This window comes from Sinocyclocheilus grahami, unplaced genomic scaffold, assembly GCF_001515645.1.
Source record: "Sinocyclocheilus grahami isolate Dianchi unplaced genomic scaffold, SAMN03320097.WGS_v1.1 scaffold3036.1, whole genome shotgun sequence".
Taxonomy (NCBI): Eukaryota; Metazoa; Chordata; class Actinopteri; order Cypriniformes; family Cyprinidae; genus Sinocyclocheilus; species Sinocyclocheilus grahami.
Genome location: NW_015508205.1, coordinates 16053 through 18867, shown reverse-complemented (window position 1 = coordinate 18867; position 2815 = coordinate 16053).

Sequence of the window (2815 nt, the reverse complement as noted above, 5' to 3'; positions counted from 1 at the left end):
ATACAGCAGGCCACACATTTCTAGACGATATCAAGTGGAAGGTCCTCTTCTTGAGATGGCACATATTTTAATAAAAATAAACACATACATATAACTGTTAGACTAGATTAAGTACAATAAAATGTACAAGTGATAAGTTGTCTATTTCTGAATTTCAAAATACACATTTATGATGATCTATATTAAATCTGGACAGCTCAGGATATAAGCCATCACTGAAAATAATACATTGATTTTCTTTGGTTTTCAGTGGTGTATAAACATATCAACTATTTTCTTAATGTCCTTTGGATAAAAAACCTTGACACCCCATAACTACTACATTGTTTAGTAAATGTGTGACGATCTCTGTCTTATGTGTATAAGACTAGATTAAGTACAAGAAAATGTACTAGATACTTTTCGCGTATCTTGTCTGCGCTTGCTTGGCCATTTGTTGTGGAGAAAATAAGGAAAGTGTGTCCAGCTGAATTAATTTTGTATTTTGTTAGACGGGTATAAAAAAGCTTGGTTTACCGCGGCAGCGGTCACGTGACCGCCTCCTCGTGTGCAGACCGAAGAGTGTAAAGACCATAGACTCTACCGTGCGACTCCACCGGGCAGAGACACCGTCAAAGGATAAGTATCACTTTTTATTTCTCCTCTTTCCTGTTACTTGTTTCACTTCTGTTTCAGTTTTTATAACCATTTCTTACTATGTGTCAGTAAGTTGTTGTTTTTTAGCATGTGTGTTTGGCAGTGTTATTTTTTAGGATTACTGATAAACTACTGTCATTTGATTTGCATTATTTGTATTTGTTATTTATTTTAATTTTAGTTAAATTATGTCTGAATTTATTATGTCTGTATAGATCTTTTATTAACTTTTTAGTTTTATTTAATTTGAGTTATTGTAATACTTCAACAAACTAAATGGAAATGAAATAATATATATATTGAATTTATAAATGTGTGTATATATGTATATATGTATATGTATATGTGTGTGTGGTTGTACATACACACATGTAGTTGTTTTTTTGTTGTTGTTTGGCTTAGTGTTATGTTAGAATCATTATTATACTCATACCTTTTGTTCTTTAATATTTTGAATTGTTTTTAGCTTTATTTTTAGTTTTTCATTTAAATGTTAAGTTTTGAAATTTTGTTGTATGCATTTGTCATTTTTATTTAATCTCTTTATTTTTAAAATGTGTATAGGTAGTATTTATAAAGTTTTAGCTTTTAGTTTTGGATCTGTTTTTAATTGTTTTAATACTACAATTGATTGCTTCTGTTGTCCTCATTTGTAAGTCGCTTTGGATAAAAGCGTCTGATAAATGACTAAATAAATAAATAAATGTCTTATGTGGGCTTTTCCTCCTGAGTGTTTGTTCTCTGGTAGTTTCTTTGAGGACGCCTGTTGTTGACTTCCTTTTGGGCCTTTTAAAAGAAGCGAGATGAATGACCACGAGAGAGAGAGAGAGCTGATTTTGTTTGGTTTCCTTTAAGCTTGTTTTCTTGTACATCAACACTGCTGCACACATTACACTTCCATGCATTCATTTAACTTTACATCACTGATTCCTGACCGTTACATTCTACATTGTTTTTTTTGTTGTTAGTTTGATTTTGTTAATAAATTTTGTATTCTATTTCTGGCTCTCTCGTGTGTCCCTGTTTTTGTTACGTCTCTTTTGAGCCACGGGGCGTAACAAATGGGGGCTTGTCGAAAGTAGGATCCAATCAACGCGAGGATGATTTGGTTTCATCGTATTTTGTCGTTTTTGATTATTTTGAACATGTTTGGAAACAACTGTTTGGTGACGACGTTTTGAGGGAAATACAGTTTGAATAATTTGAAGTCACAATAAGACATCCTGCAGTGAAAGACTCTCAAGACGTGTTTTTGTCTTTTGCAGAATTACATATTGTCACCTCGCACATTAAAACAATAACGATATTAGTAGATGATAAATATTGCGCACTCCTAGCTCATCATACACCCTTACAAATCAAATTTCTTCTTTTGGACATGTTTAAAATCACAAGCTGACACACAAGCATCAGTTACAACGCAGCTATCAGCACTTAGGTCCTGCTCGAGATTCTGCTGCTGCTTGATCCATTACACGTGTGTGTTAGTGTCCCAAGGCATGACATGTAACAATGTAATGTTTTTTTGTTGTTGTTATAGTTTGATTTTGTTAACACATTTTGTATTCTATTTCTGGCTCTCTCGTGTGTCCCTGTTTTTGTTACGTCTCTTTTGAGCCACGGGGCGTAACAAATGGGGGCTTGTCGAAAGTAGGATCCAATCAACGCGAGGATGATTTGGTTTCATCGTATTTTGTCGTTTTTGATTATTTTGAACATGTTTGGAAACAACTGTTTGGTGACGACGTTTTGAGGGAAATACAGTTTGAATAATTTGAAGTCACAATAAGACATCCTGCAGTGAAAGACTCTCAAGACGTGTTTTTGTCTTTTGCAGAATTACATATTGTCACCTCGCACATTAAAACAATAACGATATTAGTAGATGATAAATATTGCGCACTCCTAGCTCATCATACACCCTTACAAATCAAATTTCTTCTTTTGGACATGTTTAAAATCACAAGCTGACACACAAGCATCAGTTACAACGCAGCTATCAGCACTTAGGTCCTGCTCGAGATTCTGCTGCTGCTTGATCCATTACACGTGTGTGTTAGTGTCCCAAGGCATGACATGTAACAATGTAAATGAGCAAAAACAAAAAAATATGCAATTTGTTGCAGTTTAAAATAAAATATTGTAGTGAATTTTCACACCTGCCATTGCTAACTCTGCA